Below are 26389 nucleotides of genomic sequence, written 5' to 3' on the forward strand. Positions count from 1 at the left end.
CTCTATAGGATTGTACTGGAAACTGAAATAAAAGCTTAATATTTTTATATGATGCAAATTTCATATTTCACTTTTCTGGATGTTCTCCAAGACATTGCCATCTGATTAGGACAAGTGTCTGTTTCACCCATGGCTGCAGGTTGTATCTTCTTTTTTTCTTGAGAATGGTCTGTTTATACCTCTGGGGTAAGTGATTCGCAATTCATTAATGTGTTTATTATGCTGTTTTGCAGTATACACTGGATATTTTACTCATAGTTCTATAGAAACATTGGGTGGAAACATCCTTTTACAGGCTAGTCATAAATTCTAGATGCCTTCAACAACATTACATAAAACTGGTATCTATCTCAAGAACCTGTGGTTAAATTAAAAGGATAATCAGTCTTGATTTAGAGCTAGATCTAATGAATATTTTAAATAACTGAATGTTCGTACTGCAATACCTAAGATTTAAATACCATTCATTATCTTATTAAATTGAGATTAGGCAGGGGAATGCTTGTTACTTTTGCTAAATTTCTCTTCCAAGCATGCAGCAAGTATCAAAATCATAGGTTCACTTCAGCAAAAATAAATCGATATAGCCTATATAGAGAAGGTACAGACTCCAGTGAAATGTAAGACACAGAAGACACAGCAGTCTCTACAAGGAACTGCATAGAGCAACCTGTGTCTGGTGGTAGATCCACCTGTTTTCAGAGATGATATGTGCATCTCTGCCTGCCTCGATCCAGATCGCAAAGAATTCTCTGAAGACAGACGACTACAGCATTTCCTTCAGAGAAACAAGAAGAGTTCATGATATTCTTTTAAAAGGGAGGCATTGTACTCACATCTTTAAGGCTACACTAATGGTGACTAATCAAGAAGTTTAGATTAGGCTTCCTTTTCAGCCTAAGGAGACTTAGATTTGTATTTCCTGTCTCCCAGGAAATATTTTTCATTACTAAGCAATTTGTTATTTTGGCTAAATGAATTATTTATATTTATTGAAGGTATATATAAAATAATTCTGGACCATATGAGGAGAAGAGGTGGAGAAGAGACAGAGAGAAAAAGGAAAGAAAGTAAGAAAACATAGTTAGTGGTGTGAGCATTTGTGAGAGTTTTGATTCTGTGATTCTGACTGTTTTAACCAATTCTGTTTAATGTAAAACAAATGCAGCCATGCATTAGCTTGTGAGCTGTTTGGTCTAGACAGATCTGGAAAAGTGTTAAGTTCATGCAAAGGTACAACTTTATTTTCCTCATGAGCTTCAAAAAAAAAAAAAGAAAGAGAAAAGAAAGGCATTCATGGAATTTAGACATCTCCAGAAATAGGAAACAACTGTGTTGAGATTTTTCAGCATCATGATTTGATAGCAGTCAGCTTTCTACTGCATATTTTTTCCATATTAAGCAGTAATATCATGCATAGAAAATGCTATAAAAGAAACAGAGGTTGAAAAATCCAACATCTAAAACATGGGAACATGAAAATATTCCTTAGTTCAATACTCTTTAGCTGTATACTTTGATGCACATGCTAATGTAATACATACCTTAATTTCCCTGTCCCTTATGAATTCTCCCTCACTGTGTAAGATGTGTGATTCTTGACTAAATAATCAGGTTTTTTCCTCATTTTTTCAATTAATTGCTTTAGATTTTAGTTAATATATGCTGTTCAAATTATGTTTTGATTTCAGATTTATTAACATCCTCAAGAATGCTTTGTTAGTGTTTTTTGGTATTAGTGAAATCCTTAGTGAAGAAAGCACACCCTATCAGGCCACCATTATCACCAAACACTAACACCTACAAACTCGAACTGAAATGTTCTGCTTTCTTAAAAAACGAATTAACTACATAAAGCTCCTCAGTACCACACTTCAGTCCTTCACAAAGTGTTAATTTATCTTCATAGCTTACCTATATCTAAAACCCCAAATTTTACTCTTTTAAACCACAAAAAATAGAAAGGGAAGATCAGATGCTTTCAGTAGTATTGAGTGACAAAAGGTCCCTGGGAGGAGTTTGTCAGGATATTTTACACTACCATGGGCTTGACTGACACAGATCCCCACGGAGCTGGTTATTTTCACCACTGTGACAAGTGAGTGTTTGCTTCCACCTCCCATTTCCTATCTTTCAGTTAATCATCAAGGCCAAGACCTTCCCTCTTATTCCATAACTCCTTACTTTCCTTAAAACTCTTTGGTAAGGGACTTTGTTAAAACCCTTTCGAAAATCCAAAAGGACTACATCATGTGGATCACCCTTATTCTTCCTTTGTTACACTTTCAGTAGGTAAGAAAGGACTTTTCTTTACAGAGGCCACACAGACTTTAATTTTGAATTTTTGTCTGTAATGAGATCCTGTATAATATTAACCACCATGTTGAGAGTTGTCTTTTTCTTCAGGAGGCCATAATCAGCCATTCCACAAGACAGCCATAGTGTCATCGTCATCAACCTGAGTCAATACCCTAGGTCTTACTGTGACATTTGCCCAGCCATCATGAGTGTAATTAAAGTCTCTCATCACAGTTACTTCTTTCCCTTTTTAATATCTCTTACATCCCTTGGCATATCACAGCTAATCTTACCATCCTACTCCCTAGCTCCTGCAAATAAGCTAAAATTTTAATTTATAGATTCTTCTTTACTTATTCAGGCAAATAGTTTTTTAGTATCATTTGATTCTATGACCTCTTGCCATACAGCACTAATCCACTCCTATTATGGCCTATGATGTATTTTCTGTTTACTTCACATTTTAGTATTGCAGGTTTTCATTGACTGTCTTCCATCACCAGGCTTCTGTATACAGTGATGTCCTCATGAAGAACTAGACATTCTAGTTCTTCTGTCTTATTTCTTAAATTTCTATCATTCATGTGAAAGCACCTGTACCAAAGAATTTTGGTTATCCATTCCTGGAATCATATTTTAAATGGTACTTTATTTTCTATTTCCTATTTGATTAATTGCACCCTCCAATTTGTCCTGCACATCCTTCTCATATCTGCATTAATACCAGAGGCAAAACCCTGAACCGTGTGTGTTGACACTGCTGTGTCTCCATACTCTTAGTTTAGAAGATTACTCACAGTGTTCATGTTTTTAAACACAACAGCCTGATTCCCTTATGGATCAGATGATATAACTTCCTTCTGTTTGGGTTCCCTTTTTCCTAGCAGTGTCCCCATTTTTGGATGACCCTGAATCCTTAATCCTCACATAATCTTCTCAGGTAGGTTTAAACTGAACTGCTGTGCTTGTCTCTTTGGACCTCTAGGAGGTTTATGGTTAAATGTGGAAATTTTGATTTAAAGAATTCAGTTAACAGCATATAGCATCCCTGACATTGCCATTGAAGAATGAAATAAGGAAACTGGGGGGTGGGGGGGTGGGAAGGGTTGCAGACACTTTAAGTTAAGAAAGTTGGATGCTTTCCTGAATTGTTAGGTTCTCTCTTTGTCTCTGCCAGAGAGCTGCTGTCACTTCTACATTCCTCCACAACACAACAGAGCTCTTCCACAGAGTGGAGTTCACTGGCTGAGACAAGCAAAACCATTGGAAAACTGTATCCAGTCAGTTAAAAAGAGATACCCAAGTTCACAAGGGAAAGAAAATAATTATATGGCACAGAGGTGGTTTGAGTTCACGTGCAAATATTAATGTCTGATACTGAGAATGAATTAAAGACTGATATTAGGGTTGAAACTATACAGTCCTTCCTAAAACTAGAAGTTGATAAAGTTGCAGCTTTCAAACCTCTCCTAATGTCTGAGGTTTTTTTCTTTAATATTCCAAATCCATATGGACTTGGAAGTTTTATCATGAAGTCTTAGGAAATTCTTGAGAATTTATATTATATTCACATCAAACTCACTTCACCAGTGGGGCATGTGTATTCTTAAATAAATACTTGAATAATATTTGATTCACTTCATAAATTTTTTTTCTCCAGGGGTAATCAATGTTTATCACAGAACCAACACACTGCCTGCCTGTACCGCACTATCATCTATAAGTTATTAACGTTATTGTATCAGCTGAGCTGAATGTCATTTATACAGCAGTCACTTTGCTTAAGTTTTCTGTCTAGAATAAGCAAGGACCTAGCATCAATTCTAATTCTAACTCTAATCTGAAAATCAACCTTTATATTAGGAGAGGTGGTGTACGTGAAAGGTGTCATTTTTCTATTACTCTGTCTGAAATCAATATTAAATATTGTAATCTAACAAAGGAGCTGGTGAGAATAAAAAACCCCGATGTCATAGATATACAATGCTGAAGGAAGTCTAATTTTTTTTTTTCTATATCTACAAAGGTACTTAGTGAGTCTAATTCTGGAAAGAGTTAGTTCTGTTTCTAAGACCTAAAAATATGACCGACATGGTGAAAGTAAGTGAGGAAGGAAAAGAGCATGCCAACTTTCATATATACATTTTTCCACTTACTTTTCCCTCCACTTATTGGCAAATTCCTAATTTGGTAATGGGAACTTACTTATACAAAATGTATTTCATTAATAAAAGAGTGGTACTCTTCTGTAATGAACTTTTTCTTTCCTTGTGAATGCATGTGTAGTTTACGATCCATGAGCTTATCTGTTTTCTAGACATTTAAATTTGAAGGAGAAAAACAAATGCAAAACAAAAATGTCAGACAAAAGTCTGTCAGTTGTACTTACTTCCCCTCTAGTAGAGTTTCTATTTCCTTTTAAAATACACTTCCTTCTTGCCTCTCAGTACTGAAAAAATGATAAATTTTCTCACATAATACAATCTTTTTCACTATACAAAAACTCTCCAGTCCATCTCCCTCTTTGCAGTGTTGACTTTAATGCTATTACCTGTAGCCTATGATCAGCAACTGTCTCTCTATAGACCTTTGTCCTTATCACAAACAGTCCATAGAGCTGGCAAGAATAAACTGAATGAAAAATACATGTGATAGAAGATCTGTCTCCCAAAATACATACTAACTGTCACTAGTAATGCCAAATATTTGAATCTGAAACACTGTGCTGGTAAGTACTTTCCTAATACTAATACTGTTAAGAAAAGACTTTTTCTTCAGCCTTTCTTCTATCCCAAGTTTTTTCACAGATATGCTGTTCTCCATCTAGGTGGTACCATCATTACAGAGAACAAGTAGACATACACATACAGTGGTACAATGCCAAATTTGTTATTTCCTTTCTTCCAGGTTTCTCTCAAGTCAGCTCTTCTGGCAAGAAATATTCACTGTATTCCTGAAAGCAGTACAACTTATGTCAGGGAAAGCTTTCTTATTGGAAGATATCTTTCTCTCTGCTTGCAAAAGATGCAGTCCACATTAATTGAAATGTTTGCTGGTTGAATCTCCTAACACTGATTTTCTGGATGGTCATTTAATCTTGTACCATTGAACTTGCAGAGAATCACACTGTGTGGGTCACAAGTGAGGATTTTTCTCTAATGTTAATTTTCTTTTTCTTTTTTCTGAGTTCTTCCTGCTTCTTCATAAGCAGTGTATATGAACAGAATTTGTTCTATTTAAATATTTCAATCACGTGAAATGTTCTCTGCCTCACAAAGTAAAAAGTTTGAAAATGTTTCCCAGGACAAGTGAATGGAGGCAGAGGAAAAAGAAAAAAATTCCCTTAATTTCTAAATTTACAAATTAAGGATTCAAACCTGCTAATCTGAATCCAGAATTTCTGAAATTACAGAAATAGGATATTTTGGGAGAAAATCAAAAACAGGGAAGTAATTCAAGCTAACTGCTTCCTGAAAGTAGTTTAAAACAAATTTATATTTTCTAACAAAAGCATAAAATGTCCTAAACAGTACTAAAGCTATAGAAACATGCAATGTTATTAACTGTGTTATAATGATGTTAGGACAAAGCTAGCGTATCACAGAATCTGATATAGTTACATATGGAAGAGGCTTGAAGAAATAACCTAAATTCATTCTCTTCCCCCAAAGCAGGATTGACTGAAGAGGTGTCATTGCAGACACTTGCTTGTTTAACCCATTCATTAAGTCATTCATTAAGTGATGGGGACATCTCAGCCTCCCCAGGCAGTCTATTCCAGTGCTTCACTATCCTAGTCCTCCAAAAGCTTTTAAGTACCTAAGATGAATATTCTTCACTGTAACGTAAACCCATTACTTCTGGGTCTCTCTGCAAATGGACAACAGATTACTCCCTTCCTCTTTACAGCAGTGTTTTTTATCCTTGAAGACTTCAATCATCCCCCTCCCCCAAATCTTCTCTCATGTACATGAAATAAACCCAAGATAATTTTTTTTTTTTCCTCAGAGGTCATGTTGTCTTGGCTTCTGATTATTCTCTTAATCCTCTTCTGGGTCTTCTTTGTTTCTTCCATGTCTTTCTGAAATACAGCCCCCAAAGGACACATGGTACTCCATGTGAGGCCTCAGCAATGCAGAGGCAAGCAGAGGAGCTACTGCACACATTGTGAGGGCTCTGCCTATTTCACAGCAGCATGGCTCACCGACTCACACTCTCATAACTCTCAGATCTTTCCCTGAAAACCTGCTGTCAGATTGTCAGCACTTAGTGTTTCTGCAGCTGGTTATTCCTGCTGAAGGGTAACACTTCACATTTTTCATTTCTGAAATTCACTTGACTGTTTTTCCAGTTTGTCAAAATAATTTTGAACACTAATAACTTCTTAACATAATTGACACTTCTACCTTTATGGTATTAGAAGACTTAATGTGTTCCTTTTCTATTTCATTAAGGAAATACAGAAAGCACTAAACAGAGCTACACACAAGATATAACTCCATGAAACCCATCTCAACTGCAACCACCAGTCGATACTTTTAGGCCACATTAACTTGCACTCCAGCAGTTGCATCCAGGCTAAGATTTTCTTGACATCTGATGATACTATGTGAGTACAAAAAGCCTCACCTAATGCTATATGATAACTGTGGCTTCATTATTCTCCAGCTGTTAACAGCTAGTTCATTTTTTTACTGAATTTTTCCAGAGACGCAAGCTAAGCTGATATTTCCATTTTTCTCTTCCATTATAAATCTATATTCTGGGTTTGCCTTTTGCAGCTATTCCAATGTTAACTGTCCACTACGAACTCTCAAAGATAACTGCTAAGATACTGATGTTGTTTCAGACAGTCCTATAATTATCCTGGGATAACTTTCCCATGAGCTTTTTTCCTTCATATTCAGAAAATTTACTATCCTCTCAGCATTTGTCTAATTAGTGGTGTAAAAGAAAGTAAGCTGGGTGAGGCATGGGCAGATCCTGATACCATCTTGGCAGTTTTGAATTTTACCATCTACAGCTGTTCACTGTTGTGAATGCTAATTTAGACTAATTTGTTTTAAATGAAACAGGATCACTGCTGCGATTGATTATGGACTCAGTAATGGGGTAATGGCTTTAACCTGGTGACTTGGAACAGAACTGAGGGCAGTATCTTTGCAAAGTGTTACAGCCACATCTGAAGGACCACATCTGTAGAATCCCAAAGGTCAAGAAATAGCTGCTGTTTAGATAGGAAGCCATGGTTGTCTATGGTTTTTGAAACTTATTTGAGGCATATGAGCTTTGGCAAAAAAAAAAAAAGGTGCTAACAGCACATAATGCAAATTGTCTTTTGCTTCACCAGCCCCTTCCAAAGGACTTATAGGAAGTCAGTCAGCTAGCAGCTTCTACACAGGTTATTGGCAACACGCAAAATCTGTATTTGGATTTTTAAAACACCCTGTGACTTGGTTGACATCCATTCACAGATCCATCACAATTCCAGTGGAAAAGCAGTAAAACTACATCCAACTAATGAACTTCAAATGAGATCATCTGCACAATTTCAGTGAAGTTGCACAACTTCTGAAATTCTTTCCCTGCAGAAATGGTGGCACATGAATCTGTTTATCTTCAGGGCCCTGTTAGAAGCTCATTTATATTCCCAGGCTCTTGCCTGAGGGAGTGGTAATAAAAAATACGTCTAATTTACCCCAGACCAGAGGATTCTGTTTAAGGCTGATATTGGCCACTCATAAGTAGGCTGTCTACACCAATGTTTAAATTATGTAAAGGTCCCCAAGAGAGTTATCAGTATATACCTTCTCTACTTCAAAATACAAGACAGACGTGCATAGTGCAGCCCATGTATGGCCCAAAATCTTACTTCAATTATGCTCATGTAAATCAAGTGCAATTAAAGTATCTTTTACCTAAATGGCAAAAATGTCTAGTGGCCAGCTGACTGTATCTATCAGAAATGCCTAAAACAATGTTATTCTATAAGTAGCAACATATCCTGAGACCACTTCATAGTGACACACAGGCTGATCAGTCAGCCAGCTGCTAGCAAAAAAAGTATATGTAGCCTATGAGCTCTATCTACAAGTCTTTCCCTTGGATAGTGTGTGCATTAGTTTGCACCTGTATCTCTGCCCAGGAACCATTTTTCACAACATTTTTAAATATGTGTCTTCTAAATAATTGAAATGCACCAAACGTATTCCATAGTATTTTCGGAATTATATCAACGGGATGGACTGAACAAACGATTGTTTGCTGCTACTTGGGAAACTCTATGCTAACATGAGAAGGAATTATTTCTTCAGCTGAATCTCAGAAAGAATTTTGAGCAGTTAATAGATATTGTAGCAAATCAGTAACCTTCCAGAAAGCCTAGGATTTTTAGAAATTCTGGAGAAAGGTAATAGAAAACAACCTAAAACACTGGCATATGATTCTGCAGACAATAGATCTTCAGGAATGGAGGGGAGGGGGGAAAGATAGGGGAGGAAGATTACAAAAATTATTCTTTAGAGAAAAACAAAAGCAGATCCCAAGGTTCAGTAATAACAATCTAGACTTTGAGGCACAGAATCATGGCCTTTGCAAAATCTTCTCACTTATAAACCGAAATGCAGAACATTCAGACTTCCACAGTAATAAAAGGTAAACTCTCTGTATGGCATGTGTAAATTGCAAATGAAAGTCACTTGTAACTTTTCCTCCCATGTTTTTTGGAAATGTAGCTCAACCTTATGGCCAAAACTTCAAAGAAGAAAAATAATTCATCAAAAGTCTAATACCCTTGCAAAACTACTGAGGATAATTTAAAAGTTTACATTTTATGATACTTGGATGATTACAAGGAACCCAGCAAGTATTACGACAAGCATTATTTTTTAACTAAAACCAGACTTGAAACTACTGTACGACAGAGTCTGGAAACCAATGAGCAAAGGAGTTTGAAGTTTTGTGAATCAGTCAAAAGATTTTGGGTTTACAGGTTACTTCATTATTTTGAGCCCATGTTTCCTGTGATACAAACACTCATTTTTCAGAAGTTATTCACAAAAGTTGTGACAAAAATTCCCTGAGTATGGAGAACAAGATATTCTATTTCTTGCACAAAAATTAGCCTTTTTATCTCTTTCTTCTGCCCTTTGTCTTTGTAGCCCCTTTATAATGGCTTTAGCTTTGTGTATATGATTTCTCTGTTTGCTGCACTGTCTTTGGTGGTATGAATCCATGTTTTTTTTCTGTCTCTGTTTTCTTGTAAACACCATAGAGAGATATTTAATATATTCTCAAAAATTAGAGTAGCCCCCATTTACTAGGTGTTAAAAAAAGACTTTGAAAATCCAATCTAAGTACTAAAATCCCATTTCAGAACCAGAACTGACAAACAGTTTTGCCCAATGGAGCTTTGTAAATATTAAAAGATTCAGCTTCCACTGAAAAGCATGATTCTGTGTGTGTAAAATTAGCTAAGTTACTTCAGTTGCTAGGAATATAAGCAGTACTAAGAACTGTATATAGTGTGTAAATATTATCGTCTTACAAATTAAGACAGGGAATATTTGGAAGGAATTTTGAATGTATAAGTGAATGCCTGATATTTTGTAACCTTTGCATATGTACGTGTATCCACACAGACGAATAAATGTGCATAATGTATACAAACATATTACTTTTCACTTTGTATTGTAGATATATAGAAAGATCATCTTAACATCAATCCTTAAAGTGAAATATTTTTTATAATATTTCTTGTTATGTGTAGAAAGGATCTACGCTTTGCAATCTCATTGAAGGAAAGCAGTTTAGCATACGGGTTATGCAGACTGTGCAACAGCTATTTAAAGGCCTGGAAGGATGCCTTAGAGACCTCACAGAAGTCTCAAGATGTTCAGGTTTCTACAGAAATTAAATCCAAAAAGAATTATCAAGTTGGAGGGGAGGAGAAAGTTCAAAAGTTCAATTTGCTGGTTCAAAGCAGACTGTAGAAGAAAGGGACTTAGAAGATTTGTTGGAGATGCTAATTTCTTATACCTGCTTTCAAAGGCAAAGGCTCTTATGTTGAGGCTGAACTGAAATGTCTTCTGAGACAGTGGTTTCCATACACCAATCAACCACTGTCATGACTCCCACTGAAACAACCATAACATCCAGAGGCCTCTGGTGGGAGGCAATGAGTAAAAGACAAACCCCTCACACACAACTTTTTCAGTGCCTTGTTTTGCTTCCCCTGGCACTATGCAGTGGTGGGAGAACTGACCACCCATGTTGCTCTACATGTGGGATGGTCCTCCTTATACATGCAGGGCAGTGGCACAAACTTCCTCCTATCAGTAATGACTGATGGCCTAAAAATGCTTTCATTTTAAAACCATCTTAACATATGTCAGTATTGATGACATACTGTTATTTACTTATTAAATATCACAGTATAGTTTAGGGTATTACAACATAGAGAGGAATGCCTTAAGCAGATGGGTTTTTAAGGAAAGCACAGTTTGGTATTTGTACTAGTTCACTAATTCTGTAGTCATATTTTTTTCATTATTAGATTTCTTTCAACTATCATGGTGATCCTGCTTAAAACAGAAAATATCATTAGTCTAGCAATTTTCCATAATATAATTTATCTTTTACAAATAACATGAAATCTATAATTCCCTCTGATGAAAAAAAAAAAAAAGAAGTACAATAAATTGCAGATTTTGTCATTTAACTTATACTGCAATAGCCTTTTGGTCCACTAAATCAAACCTCTAGGTAGAGAGCACCTTATAGTGTGATACCTAAGCTTAGTTTGGGATGGGAGGAAAGCACAAGTTAATATTAGAGATGTCTGATGGATTTAGAGGAGCAGAGTTAATAGGAATAATAGAAAGGAGAAAGAAATGAAAAATGAAGACAGAAGAGATACAAAAACTCAAATGCATAATATTCCAGTGGCATGTTAAGAAAAGGATTGACTATTTAAAGCAAATGAACAGAAAATAAAAATGAAAACCAAAGGCATCCATATATCCAATGCTGAAATTTCTCATAACATAATCTGTTTGTTTGTAGGAAATATAGATTTAAAACATCAGGAGTGAAAAACACCAAGACCCAACTCTCACTTCTGATTCCCTAATGCAAGAGCAGGCCTTGGTTCCCAGAGCAGTGTGTACCTATCTGGATGCACAGGTGCCTCTGTGCAGCAGACCACTGTTTGCTGTACCATGCTACCACAATACCCATGGTCAGAGACAAATTGCATTGGCACTCTGAAAATAAATTATTTCATTGCTTATTTTATGGACTGGTACTTTCTACTCAGCCATTTGTCCTAAATCATCTGAAATTCCAGAGAAGAAAACTGCTCCTGGAATTCATCATGTTGTTTTCTTGATTCTGCTTCTTTGCGTCTCAGCTCTTGGCCTGCACATAACTGTTTGGAGGCGGGCTGTTAAGCAAATTGTCTCATTTCCCATTGAAACCAGACTAAGACTTCTCACTAGGTCAGTCAGTCAGTCTCATCTGGGGCATTACAGATATGCAGGTGAGGGATAGGAATAAACAGGTTTTTGTGTCCTCTAGAAACACGTACTGGGCTGTTATATCAACACAATCTTTTTCTTTCAAACTGTAATGTAATGTATAAGCAAGTACAAATCAAGATTAGAAATATCTTAGTTTTTGTTTGCTTGGTTAGGTGATTAATTTAGGTCTGCATGCCTCGAGAAGAGTATTTATGTCTGAGGCTTTTGTCAGTGTACTCTATGCCCAGGAATGGCAGGGAGAGGGTTAGGACATCTTTTGTGTTACTCTTTAAAAATAAGCAATCAAGGGTGCTGACTGCCAATTGACTCTACCAACTGGATAGGGCTAAAGAACAAGTCATCTGTAGATATTTTATCTTTTTCATCCCACAACCTTCTAAATCCTGGTTGAGTGCACCATTATTCACAGCACAGCAGGACTTTCTCTGCAGTGGCTCACATTATGTATGACAGATGCACACAGCAAAAGCTGCTGAGCAAACATTTTGAGGGCAGCAGAGCTCCAGCTGCTGCATAGGTGAGTGAGCAAAGGGCCAGGGTCCACAGTTTTCTTCAAAAGGTGCCATTTAGCTAGACCTATCCAAGGGCTGGGAGATGGAGCAACATGTACACAGGGGAATGAACAGTTTTATGTTGGAACTGTGACCATCTGTTTCTTTTGATGTGAACCAATGACTTTGTAAGATCATTATTAAAAAGATTAGACTCCTGAAAGGCCTGCTCCTGTCCTGGCTAATCCATTTTTGAATAAGAACTTCAGATAGTGCTATACTTATTTTGTATCAGGTCATAATAGCTTTTATACCCGCAATAATTTTTAATGTTTTCAGTGAGTTAGGGAGGGAAACAATACATCTCCTGGTGAGCCATGGGAAGCAACACAAGTTAGGTGGGCCAGGGGTATATGCATGAAGGAACTGCTGTAAAGACCTGCTCCTGGAAGGCTCCTCATCTCCCACCAAATCTCATTCTCTTGAACCTAATGGTCTTCATACAGATCACTGGGCTTTTCTTTCCTCTGTTCCCTCTGACCCACTGCCAGGCATCCAAAGGGAAAGTGAGGGGAAGAGTCACACAGGTGGAGTATTGTTTGAAGGGCAAGGTGATTTGAGAATTTTCATTTTCTCATTCACTTAAATTGAGGTTCTTCAATTACCCTGTTCTCTAAGAACTCCAGTTCTTGAGGTGCCATAAAGAGGATATCAGAGCACGTCTGCCACAGAAGTGTCAAAAAACACTTACTAATCTAATAATTAGATTTACTAATAATTAATTACACTTACTATCTAATAATTAGATTTTTACTTTCATTTAATTGATACACCTTTAGCAAAATATTTCTCAGCCTGCGACCAGTGTAATCAGTACTTCTTCAAGGTACTCTTTCTACCCAAGAAGCACCCTCTCCACTCAGCTATGAAACCCTGCTTTAACGTTTACAGTTTTAAAAAAAAAGTTCAATTTCTCTACTCAGAGGCATTACAACCATATTACTCTCCAAGCATTTTTCCTCCCACATATTACGAATATATAGAACTACTCTTTTGTCCAGCTCCAGTGCCATGATTTGATATTAGCTCTCCTGCCTGCCCAGTAGAGGACAATGTCCAGAGACAGATTTCAGAGAATTAAAAGCAGCTATACCAGAAATCAAGAACTAGTTAATAAACTCTTGCTGCTGCTAACTCCAGCTTCTCTGTAGGAAATATTTTTCCTTTGAATAACTTTGCATAACAAAAACATCTAATACTAAAATGTGCCCAGCTGGCAAAGAGAAAGAATAGGTAAACTGGAACTATGCCTTCTTGCAGGATGACAGTTCGGGTTTTCTTCATTTCAAGCATACATACGTATACATCATGTTCCTAAATTTCTTTATTCAAATGCTTATAATGAGGAGCGGATTTTCAGATATATCCTGTACTTCATACATGAAGTAGGGAACTGGGAAGGGGAATACAGGGGCAGGGTAGCCATGCGGACATGTTCCCTGGGCCGGAATAGAGATACTACGTCAGTCAGTGCTAGTGGGTGTGGGTGAGAAACTTAGCATCCATTTGGATTCCTCATAAATTCACATCTGAACCTTTTGTCGTAAGTGTAGTTGTGGTGATATCTACAAATAAAGTCAGAGTTTGAATATATGCATTAATCTAAACCTTTCTTGAATAATGGCCTAGCTGTCCATAAATTATTCCAGATATAGTGGCAAAACCAAAAAGAGAGTTGTTTCTGTGTAAGCAGAATAGTGAATTGTAAACTATTTTCTTCAACTGTATTAAAGTTATAGGGAAGCAAATGTCTTGAAAACTGGTAATTACATTAAGTTAAATATTTCACAATGGTATGGGTGTTAAGCAGGTTATTTGGACAAAAGATCAAAATACACATGCCATAAGGAGAAAACTTCTGGTTAAAAAATGGAGCTTAGCATCATTATGCATTATGTGCAAATTTGAGTGTTTGTTAGAAACCAGAAAAAAAAATGTTGTCATGGGAATTATTTTCAATTTAGGAAATTAGGAAATAATATACCTATTGTGTGGTAAGTAACTTGTCCTAAAATACCAGTAAGTTTGTTAAATTTAGATTCAACCAATATTTATGAATTGCAAGAGAGATTAAACAATTCTTCCAATGTTTTGATAATGTATTCTCAGTGGAGGAGTGTAGTGAAAATTAATACAAGGAAAAAAAAGTTTGAATAATATGCTTATTCACAGTAAGCATCTTTAAGATATCCTTCACAGATCATTAGCTTCATGGGATTAGGAATGAACCTGCATAGATTTAGCAATGAATCCCCCTCCTCAGGATATTGTAACAGGTATGAAACCCTCTCCAGGCCATATGGTGACAGAGGGCAGCACTCTTTCCCAGGGGCCTTGTCAAACTTAGCCACAATCTATTGTCAGGCACAGTCGGTGAAATCTGATACTCACTTAGTTTAGCGCAACAGAAGTCCCCTTAAAGATACTATCAAGAGTACAGTGATCACACCAAATGACTTGCATTCTGTCAGTCTGCCATGTCTCTCACATAATCCCATATGTGATTATCATACCATATAGATGTTTCACTTTTTTCCTTCTAAAATGTATTCATATTTATATATAAATATATATGCATACTTACATGTACCATTATAAAATTCATCACACAAACATCCTTTCCACAAGTCAATATGGACCTACAGCTGGAATATACTGAGCAACTGGTAAAGAAGAAAATACTGATATGCTTTTTAATTTTTTCTGTATTTTGGCAGGTAATCTAGTAAATATCCCTATCATTTTTCCATCAGACGTTATATAAGGTTTGGATTACTCCTACTTGTAAATGGAATTTTAAATTCATTATAAGAAACACACTATGCAGTCATCTGGCATATACTTTAATGGTGCCTTTTAAAGCAAATAGAACTGTTGCATCTGTACATCATAACGGTTAAAATAATTCATATAAATAGATACTTTGTAAATGGAGGCAAGGCAGGGAGGGGCATGAAAGATTTATTCAGTAGAGTCCTCGTTTTTCTCTGGGATAATTGCCATTGTCCTGTAGTACACAGATCTCAGTCAAGCAACATGTTTAAGGCTGCACTTTTCTCTACTGCCTACAACAATCCAACATCAATTGACTTTCATTGTTCATGTCCAGCACACGTAGCACAAGCCAAAGAAGAGGAACCGTTGTCTCACCAGTGGCTCACTCCACCGAACTGACAGCAGCAGCAGAATACGGAAAGGCATAACGAATACTTAAATCCAGCTAAAATTAATCAGGAGCTCAATTAGGCAGAAAGTAATTACCAAACCTGTAATTTGACTAGGACACAGTAGCAGATGTTCCTACTCTTGCATATAGTGCCATGGGACCTTTAATTATCTTAAAATAGCCTCATCTTTGGAATTCACTTTCCATCCTCTTGGTCAATAACACTCTCAGTTTATTGAACTGCAAGTCCCATGTGTTCTCCCCAGCTGCAAGATATTGGGAAAACTCCAGTGCATGACGTTAAACATATTTTAGCTTGAGTTACTGCATTTTTGCAGAATTAGACTTACAGGAAGGATTTACTGCAACACAACTTATGTAAGAGTTATCAAAAAGTCAGGCATGATAAGGCTCCTTTATCAATCCTTTATTCATAAAACCACAGTTTTAGATGCCACCCTGGAGAGCAGGCCTTCTACCATATCTTCCACACCTTCTTGCAGAGGCAGGGATTCAGTGAAAACTCAGAGAGAAGCACATCAGCTGCTAAGTCACTGACCCTCCTTTCTTGAGCAGGTTACTTTCTTCACAGAAAATTTCCACTTGGGTGCTGAACAAGCAAGATGTTATTTTGCTTTGTCCAACAAGATCTCATACCGCAATGATGTAACTTAAAGCCTCATATCAAACTCTATACCTTGAAACAGAAAGAAACAATATTTGAATAAGGAAAGTTTTTTCTCTCATTTACCTGGTTTTCTCTAGAAAATAAAATCCTGTATTCGCTAAATAATATCTCTGTTGCCATGGAAATTGTAGAGATTTTACACCTTGACATTTTGACTTCATTTCTGGATCAAATAGGAGAAGGAGATGGAATAAGACAAGTTGGGCTAAGAGGGTAACACAATGATTTAAATAAAAGCACCTCTCATAATTAAACCAAAATGTCAAGGATATTTATGGAAAACACAGAAAAGATAGGTGGATTTAAATGTAAATGTAAAGCATTAAGCAGGTTTCCCTTTGTATACTATGTACCTTATTATAAATTGCACTAAAACCCACTTTTTTCTGATTAAAAGCTTGATAATATTACCTAATGATATTTTATCATATTGACAAGCCAAGGAACAGTTACCAAAGCAGTTTAAGTTCATCTTTCAACGGAATAATACTCAGGCCAGTTTTAGCCCAACTCATTATTAACACTTAAACACTGCATTTTTTTGCAGAGTGTGTGTTTACTCATAAGATGAATATTAGAAAACTAAACAAATGGCAAATTTGCGATTTAAGGTTGTATTCACCTGTAATATGAGAAACTAACATTGATTATCAGAGCGATCTGCTGTTCTACCTAATATTAAAGCAGCATAAAAAAGAATTGTGTTCAAAATCATTTCCAGTTATTTAAACTAGCAAACATGTAAACAGTTGCCATGTAATCTGTGTTATTCCTTCATTTAAAATAGATATTGGCTGATGAAGATAAAAATTCTTTTTAAAAAGCAAAATGCATGTGTGCCACTGGCAGAATTCAAATGAAACTGTGACTACAAGCAGGCTGCTAAAATTCCAGGGAGTGGATAATTTTACGTGCGTTAATCTCTAATACTATGCAAGGGCTTCTATACTATGGGTGGTTGAGTGAAATGGACATTGAGCAGATCCCAGAGAGTTAATCCACTGTGATTTGTTTCTCACAGTGACCATTTTCAATAGGGTTAAACTATATTTTCTCTAGTGGGCATGTATTTCAGTAGTACTGTCCTACTTTCCTTGACAGTTGCCTCAGTTTACAAAGTACTGAAAATGAGAAATCTGCATTATGTTCTTGATCCAAGCCAATTACAAGGAATGGAGGTAGGGAAGCTAGGTATGTATGGTCAAAATGTGATTCACAGTAAGTACAAGGAGGATTATGGATTACATACGGTACCTCTATTGTGAATAATTACTTCTGCTCAGGAGCCACAGCATGCATGGTAGTGCGGTTGTGTTACTCAAGAATCAGGGGCAGCATATGTGCTGGAGCAGAATATCATGAGCTTTCTTTATCAAACTTTGGTATTTTGAACACAGTTGCCGTCAAGCTGAGATACATGGCATTTCTCAGTATACTGTGTGGAAAGAGAAGATACTGCAGTTATGTTGAAGTAAGACTGCAGTAGCTCCATAGGAGTTATTTTGATCTTACAAAGGGGAAAAAATTAAGAATGTAAGAAACTGTTGTTAAATGTAAACGAGGACACAAGCTACAGCATCAGAGAAATGAGTATGACATTACCTATACTGAGGTCAGCTTCCCGTTGTTCACTGCACAGGGAAATAGGCATAACTGGGCTGTTCATTTGGTGAATGTATACACTGTGTCACAAAGAGTAAAGAGAGTACTGGCCCACTCCCCTACAACAACGTTACAAAAAGGAAGTGTGTACTCTCATCTTATAATCTGACATACAAAGATCCACTATTCTTATGGTTATGAAAGGTCCCTGAATGAATGTGCATGGCATCACTAATAGTCTTGCCCTGCTAACCACCACTAGCTGCTAGCCACCACATAGGAAAACAGGGCAATTTAGACTGGAAGTGAAGTGACCTGTGGAGGTCATCCAGTCTAATTAGAATAATAAAAAGCAATTAAAAACAGCAATAGATTAATTTCTTCACCTAGTCTTCTTTGAACAAATCCTGGAAGCAGAAGTTCCTCTAAAATCCTGGAAAACATTTCCAGGCACATTAAGGACAAGAAGATCATCAGGAGTAGTCAGCATGGCTTCACCAAGGGGAAGTCATGCTTGACCAACTTGATAAACTTCTACAGTAAAGTGACTCGTTTAGCAGATGAGGGGAGAGCAGTGGACTTACTGAAGTCCAGTGAATACTTGACTTCAGTAAAGCTTTTGACACTGTCTCCCATAAGATCCTCAAAGACAAGTTGTTGAGCCCAACTGAGCCCAGTTCTAGGCTCCTCAGTACAAGGGAGACATGAACATACTGGAGAGAGTTCAACAAAGGGCCACAAAGATGATTAAAGAACTGGAGCGTCTCCCATAGGAGGAAAGGCTGAGAGAGCTGTGATTGTTCAGCCTCGGGAAGAAAAGATTCAGGGTGAATGATATTAATATATTCAAATACTCGAAGGGAGAGTGCAAAGAAGGAGTCAGGCTCTTTTCAGTGGTGCCCAGTGACAGGACAAGGGGCAATGGGCGTAAACTGAAGCACAGGAGGTTCCCTTTGAATATCAGGAAACACTTTTTTACTGTGACCGTGACTGAGCACTGAAACAGATTGCCCAGAGAGGTTGTGGAGTCTCCATCCTTGGAAATATTCATAAGCCATCTGGACAGAGTCGTGGGCAACTGGCTCTAGGTGACACTGCTTGAGCAGGAGTGTGGTACCAGGTGACCTCCAGAGGTTTCTTCCAACCTCAACCATTCTGTGATTCTGTGAAACCCAGATCTCTCAGCCTCTCCTCATATGTCACGTACTCCAGCTCCTTAACTATCCTGGTGGCCCTCCACCAGACTCACTCCACTATGTCAGTGTCCTTGTGCTTGGGAACCCAAATCTGGACAGATTTGGCACTTATAAGTACCAAACAGAAGTGAAAAACCACTCTCTCAACTCGCTCACTATGCTCTTGCTAAGACAGAGAGAGTGTGTTTGCCAGAGTAATTTTGCTTGGGATCTTGATTGCTTGCTCCTCCATTCTAACTGAAGACAGTAAAACATAGCCAAAGAAATTCTATGCTAGTGCATACAAAATTAAGTTCCCAAATATCAAAGCCCAAATTATCCTTTTTAATATGAAAAGAAAAGATTCTGAATGGTCAATTTTCAAATATATCATAAAAATTGTATTTCATGGGAAAGAGAGAATCTCGCAACATCTGGCTCCTAGAAACATTGTCATGTTTTGTTTTCTTTTTTAAGAACTCAGTTTCTAACCCTTCTGTTATGGAGGAATAGTTTTATTTTTGTCTACAGAGATATAAAAAAAAAAAAACAATCCCAAGCAATAATATCTAAATGAATCTCAGTCTTTCAAGGCATCATTTCCAGTTTTTAGAAGCTTGGAGTTTCTGATGCCATTTAAAAATGAAAGAGGGAAAGTCATCACTGGCAGTACTGCAGAAACAAATTTATCAGTGGGAATTGAGAGGACCTGTCAGCCCCTCTCCTAATAAAGTTTACCACTCCACTAGGGAGCCTGTAAAAGTGTTACCACCCCAGCATTCTCCTTATCATTCACAGAACACTGAAAGCAGAGAATAAACCGAAGTGCAACCTAGGCTGCTGCTGATTTGTCTCCTTGAGCACTCATGTAAGGGTTTTGTTTTGTAAAGTGCTCCACCCCCTTCAACCTTATTTCCCTGCACAGGGAAAACTGCAGGAGGACAAGACTTCACAGACCTGAGCACCGTACACCCACACTGGCTGGTTAAACAAAATGTATGAAGCAATTCAACATCAGAGAAAGTCAGGACTTGAAGTAAATATGATGTAGACTGAGTGCACACATGCTGTACCCAAGACCTCCCAGTTAAGCTTGCTCTAGTAACCATAAATAAGCATTTGATTAGGCACTTAGTGCTGACAGCCAGTGGATGTTGTCCTTTAAATAGGAACATTCTTTTAACAGCAGGAGTTCCTCTAGGAGAAGATTTGAGGTAACATCAGAGACCATTCAAATTATTTTCAGTATACTGCTATAGCATATTACCAGAAGTACTTTAAAACATTTGTACAGCCAGGAAGAAGTAGTATCAGTTTATCATATGCTACTATCCAAACTGGAGTAATTAAATTGTCAAGCATTCATGCCCATCCAATCTTATGATTCATTTATCATCAAAAAGATACAATGATCCAAAAGCCATTTAATGGATCCATTCCTTCTTAGGTTTGTGGACTTACACTATGTCTTATGAGATGTTCATAGGCAATAAACAAGGATTTCATTCACAGCCATTAGGTAGCATTATAGTTCTTCCATAAAAATATTGTCCTACACGGCTTTCTCAAGCATAGGAAAAGTCTGATTCTGGTCTTGCAATTTTTCATCCTGCAGTTTTTCCCATACACTGAATCAAATAGACGAGGAAAGAGTTGCATGATTTTGTGAACAATCTTACAGCATGAATCTTAAATCTCTTTGCACGTTTTATGACGTATGTAAAACAACAAGTAAAATCCTACAGGCCTAATCCAGCCTTGATCCTGTCAAGAAATTTGGGACCATTATTTACTAGTGCCAAGTCAAGCTTTAATTTTCAAAGCATCTATGTCCAAGCCGTTACATATATGTAGAAATTCATCACAATCGTGGCCAATTCAAGGGCAGTACACATACTGAGAAAAGCAGTAAATGTATTGTTCATATTGAACAATTCAACTGTCTCCACTCACTGAGGCTGACAAATTTATTTATTATGCAGATCTCTGGTAGATGTGCCCTCATCTGATTCTTATAAAACTGCTTAAGTCTCTTGAGTTTGTGAAATATCATTTAGATCAATTAGATGAAGTGGAATCAAAAGAAGTGTTCAGTGTCTAAGACAAGATACATGGAATAAATGTCCCAATAGATTGCACAACAATAAAATGACAAAATAGGCTATTTCATTCTAGACATTAAATCCTTGCTGCTCACCTGGATCCTCAATTTTGGTCCTTAACTCAGAAGCTGATTAGGAGAATATGATAATTCAGGAAATTAAGTAACACATGCAGACTAGGTTCACAGCAGGCATTTCTTCCAATACAGCAACTGGCACAGCTGGTCTCCAAGTGCAAGTAGTGGCACAGCACTAGGTCTTCCACTTCAAAATCATTCCCCAGTACATCAGGCATTTCATGCACTCCAGCCTTGGGTGAAAAAAAAAAAAATTCTTGCACACAATATTTTTTTTCAGTTTTCTATTCAAGCATATGACAAATTGCTGAAAAAGATGGCTGTTTACAATAACACCTTTTTACGAGTTGTTCCTCTTATTACTGAAGAGATTTAAGTACAACTTATTCTGTTCAAGGTGACCTCCAGTTTGGACTTTGAATACTTAAAAGTTGTTCAAACACACAAGTTTGTGTGGATAAACTGGTTAACAGAGAAGAGGATAAACAGGTTGTGAGGTTAATACAGAAGACTGGCTGTATGGGTGTTTATACTAAGTTCATGCCAAGTGTGAAGTAGATGTCTAGTTCAAAAGGCTCTTTGTATAACTAATAAAAGTGTGTGTCTTCTCCCAAAGACACAGCCCTTTTCAAATGTAATTAAACATTCTTCAACATACACAATGTCCTGGCCAGCCCCAGAGAATGGAGAATGTGATAAATAATTCTGTGCAGAAATGTTTATATAAATGTTGCAGCAGTGTACAGATGAAGGCTATGACAAGTTTTACCACTGTAGAAATATAACTTACCTACCTGAAACCTCTCACAGAACTAAATGCATCAATTTGTTGTATCACTTTGCTGATGGCATCAGAATAGCCAATAACATTATGGAATGCTGAAGTTAGATGGAAAGTCCCATGTCTTCTGACAGAGAAGATTGACTTTTGCATATTGGTTTGCATATTGGTTTTCTCCAAGAGGCTGATCCTGGTCCTTCAGAGTGATACGTGAACAGTGCACAGCTTTCACGTTGGATTTTCTCTTTCTCCACACATTTTAAACTCATCTTATTTGAAGACTGTATATTAGTCATACTGTGTCTGGAATATCAGCATATCTTTATGAAAATTAGAAAAGGGACAAAATTTGTCATCTGCTTAATTTCTCTTAGATTCTCAGGCATGGGACTGGCAAAATTTCTGTTCCATTATCAACATTTGGTTGGACCTCCTTCACCTCAGAAGGCCCCTTTCTCTTTGATTTGTATCATTTAGTTTAGAAATCTGTCTTGTTCTAAGACTAGAGTCCAGAAAGCAACATTTCTTTTCCTACAAAATATTTGTGAGGTGCTTGGCACAAACCATTCACATTTCTGTACGTATGCTACTATGCTCTTATGTATAATAACTATGCATAGCAATAAATGAACACTCAAAGCTTAACTCCTTCTGTTGCTGTTGTATATAAATGAACTATGACAGCACTGGAAAAGATGATGCTTGTTTTTCTCTAAATGTGAAGTATGCTTTGGAGGACACCCTATAGAGGATATGGGAAGAGTTCAGTACTCTCAGTATGTACTGAATTGAGCTGTATGAACTGACCTGAAAGTTGCTTAGTTCTTCCCAGGAAAAACTAAAGGCAATGTAGGTTCAGGTCTCCGGCTCTGACACATGTCCTTGCTGTCTAGGGGCACAGGGGGACTGTGACCACAGAGTGAGAGCAAAGCCATGCCCCAAAGAGGATCTACAGGCTTGGAGTCTGCTTCTGAAACCCAAGGGTGTCATCACCTTTCTTCTTTACACACCTTGAGAACAAAAACAGCTGGAGAAACATCTAGATCTGGAAAACCACGTGGGCTCATGTGCCAAACTGCTTGCATGAGAGCAATTGTGGGAGCAACTGGAGCAACTCAGAAAAACTCCAGAGTACCTGGAAAATTTTAAAATTAAACCACAGAAGTAACTAATGAAATTAGATATCCGCAGGCTTTAGCAAGAGGAACAAGAGGGTATTTTGAGTACCCAGTTTAGGTGGAGCAGCTCTTCAGTTCCATCTTTCCTTTGATCAAATCCCAAGAGGTGAGTGCTGCATTACAGCCTCTTGAAAACAGGCAGCAGAGATCATCTTCTTCCTGAGACAGCATAGTTTACAGGGGTCTTCCCTTGACCATAGCTCCAACCAAACACAACATAAACCTCATTATTAAACGTGATGTTTGGTCTTCCTAGATACTATCCACATTTCAGTATCTGTCCCTAAAGAAAAACAAATTTTTAAACCTAGAGTAGAGTAAGATTTAGTCTTTTTTACCATTACTACAAAGAAATACATAGAGGTTGAGGAAAACTGAAGATTTTCAACATTAGGATCTTACAGAAAGCAATTGTTAGTGGCAGATGAAGGTTGCAAACTTGATATCACTGAATCAACGACAATCTTTCTAGGGATTTCAGTGGGAAGAGGGTAAGAGTCCTACATTTGTTTTAATAGTTGTTGCATAAGATTAAAGACTGAAGAACTATTTCCAGCCTTAACCATGATACTTATCTAAACTCTACATAAGACCCCTTTCAAAAATCCTATTTAGTAAGCCTAGAATCATTCCTTGAAATTACATGAATTAACTTAATTTATGTTATCTCACTTCTTTTTCTTACACAGGGATATTCAGGTTCTGACTATCTGGAACTAATTCTTAGTGATTTTTATCATTATCTTTACCAAACATTAATTGTAACAGAGATTTACGAATCGAAAGTAGGGTTTTTTCTTTGCCTAAAATATCTTCATAAGCATGTGTGTGGGAGGTCAGAATATGTAAGTGATTTCCACTCACTCCTTCCTTCCTTGCCTTTAAAAAGTGTGACTGGAAAACAACAATCAGGGCAAGCAGTCCCTGCTATCATACAAAGTTAAAACAGAATGTAGCCAGATTATTTTCAACATTAGGTTCTGGCATATAACACCATCTACCCACAAAAGGCTTATCACAGAACCAGGACTTCAGTCTCAGCACTGATTTTTGTGCTTTTTCAAGTTTTTTGTATGCAAAGGGAGAAGTTCACTAGAACAGGTATGAAATCTGAAAAATACAGCACATGGATAATTGGTTCAAAAATCACAAGGCATTTCTTTCTGAGAAATCGGTAATGGCTTGTGAATAGACTTTTCATTCGGGGGGAGGGATTTTTTTTAAGGAGGAAATCAGAAAAAGGGGATTTGTGGATAAAATACAATTCATCTGAGAACTGGAAAAAATCCTCAAGATGAAAAATGCCTGATTTCATTTTCAGACCTTTGATAAACAATTTCTTGCTACAAATCAATAGTTTTTTGTAATGGTTTTGAAAACAAAAATGCAAGCAATTTCACAAATTGTCTGTAAAAAACATCAAAAAATGGAAGTGGATTATTTTGGATCCATACAAATTGAGGGCAATTTAAACCACAAATTTTTGAATAACAAATAAGAGATCTCTGTTTTCATGACCAGTTCCCATTCACAAGAATATCCAAAAGCATTGTGAAGGCCTGCTATGCCTCTGTTCTACAATATATAGCCGAAGATAATCGCTTTCTCAAAGAACTGATTTAAGAAAAAGCTCACTGTCTAGTGTACAGAATAGACAAGGAGGAGTTGAATGGGTGGTAAAGGAAGACAAGGGATAGTTCTTACAAATGCCATGAGAAACAGCAACATCCATATGTGACCTGAAGGATAACATGGAGTAAAGCAGAAGATGTCAGCAAAGATACAGTGTCAACTACAAGCATTTGGAGAATAGACAAGGAAGAGTTTTCCCAAGATGCATTTCCTCAGACTGAGTAAAGACCGATTGAGCCAGTGCTCCTACTCCCGTGCTGCTAAGGGAAGGGTTGACTATGACCAGTTAATAGACTGACCATACACGGTCTACTGCTGTGTAGAACAAGCTGAGCTACCTGAAATGGAGCTTATCAGGGCACAAGGTACCATCCTGCTAGCCTTGTAGCCCATCTAGTATACTGTTATCAGGTTTACCCTTTACAGGTAACTGGGTATTTACTCCCTGATTCAGACATAGACTTCAAATTTGTTTTATGACATAATGAACTGAAGAACTCCAGCTCAATAAATGCAAGATAGTCACGTTTTTGTCTGAGGGATGCGGGTGTGATGGAGAAGCCAAGAGAGATCTGGAGAGAGGCGAGGAACGAAGACAATAGGAGCCATGAAACGAGAGGATATCAGCAGAAAAGTTTTTTAACTCTGCTGAAAGGTTCTCTTCAGAAGAAAAAGAACTGTTATTACTATATAATGGATCAGACTATTTTTCTTTAAATAGATTTTCTGGCGAGGGCTTTTAAAGACTCCTGGGTTCCAGGCATCATACCTATGTTGTATCACACTTTAATATATTGGTATATTTCAAAAGCCACAATGGGCCATGCACTAAAGGGGGCTTTGCCCCTTCAGTTAGACCTACAATAGCACAGTAATTAGTGTAATTTTCTTATGTGTGTTATTGTTTAGGCAGTTGGCACTTGGGGGAATTTTGCAGAGGAAAAATGTTTTATCTGGCTCAGCTGTTGATGTAAAGCATAAAGTCAGCACAAAGCACAACTTTTCTCCTAAGCCGATGAGAAAAAAAGATATATTTAAGTTTTTAATCAGGCAATATCAGGGCAAGTAAAGTGCAGTTTTACTCCGTCTCACTTGACAGCCTTTGAATTCAGAAGACTGTGTATTTAGATAATGAGGCATATCACCAATTGTGACCAAGCCTTGCTCGCTGGAACTTCGTACAGATATAACAGTGCCACAAAGGTATGCTCTAATTATGCTAATCACAATGCCTTGGCATTCACTCAGAGGAGACACTCTGTATTCATTGGCAGCAAGAAAAGTGTCAGAACAGCATGCCACTACTTGGCTACTTCCTTAATAGCCCACCAGCTTCTGTCAAAGGCTGAGTGTCCTGTTCCCATGCAGTTTGTCTAATCTTACGAGTTCTACAATTATTTTGTCATTGTGATGGCTGAAGGGTGGTCTGCAAAGAGCCTGGTGTTTTTCTAATTGTGGGTGGTATTTGGCAGCCTCTAGAACACTAGAGGAAGATATTCTAATTTTTTTTCGACTTTAAAGCAAAAAAAAAAAGACAAAGAATAGAAAATTTAGTGGGGAAAAGATAAAAAACATAAACCTTACAGTCCACTGTATATGA

The sequence above is a fragment of the Nipponia nippon genome, unplaced genomic scaffold (assembly GCF_047370975.1).
Source record: "Nipponia nippon isolate SJK-2023a ecotype South Korea unplaced genomic scaffold, ASM4737097v1 scaffold_20, whole genome shotgun sequence".
NCBI classification, from domain to species: Eukaryota; Metazoa; Chordata; class Aves; order Pelecaniformes; family Threskiornithidae; genus Nipponia; species Nipponia nippon.